Genomic DNA, 569 nt, shown 5'->3' with positions numbered 1-569 from the left:
GGCTCCGGACACGCAGGCTCAGCGGCCATGGCTCACGGGCCCAGCCGCTCCGCGGCATGTGGGATCTTCGCAGACCGGGGCACAAACCCATGTCCCCTGCATCGGCAGGCGGACTCTCAACCACTGCGCCACCAGGGAAGCCCTACATTTGATTATTTTTACTTGTTAAAAACAGTGACTCCAGTGTTATCAAAAAGTTTGAAAAGAAAATAATAATGGCTGTCTAAACAGCTTTCTGTTGGAAGTCTGGCAGGAACGGCTGCCTTCTAGCAATCCCACATCTGGCTTTTAGAGATAGAACATAAAGACAGAAAAGACACAGACATTGGACATTTATCCTCTTGTCAACAATGGTCAGACTCTTCCATCAGGAAAATTCAGCTCCATAAACTACAAATACCAACGAAGACTCTAAATACCACTTATGGAAGGAATCTTAAAGACATTAACACTTTTTTTTTTTGAGAAGGATGTATCTTTTATTTACTTATTTTTTATTGAATTATAGTTGATTTACAATGTTGTGTTAATTTCTACTGTACAGCAAAGTGATTCAGTTTTATATATAT

This window comes from Lipotes vexillifer, unplaced genomic scaffold (genome assembly GCF_000442215.2).
Source record: "Lipotes vexillifer unplaced genomic scaffold, Lipotes_vexillifer_v1.1 scaffold163, whole genome shotgun sequence".
Lineage (NCBI taxonomy): Eukaryota > Metazoa > Chordata > Mammalia > Artiodactyla > Lipotidae > Lipotes > Lipotes vexillifer.
Note: the sequence above shows the minus strand (reverse complement) of the source record.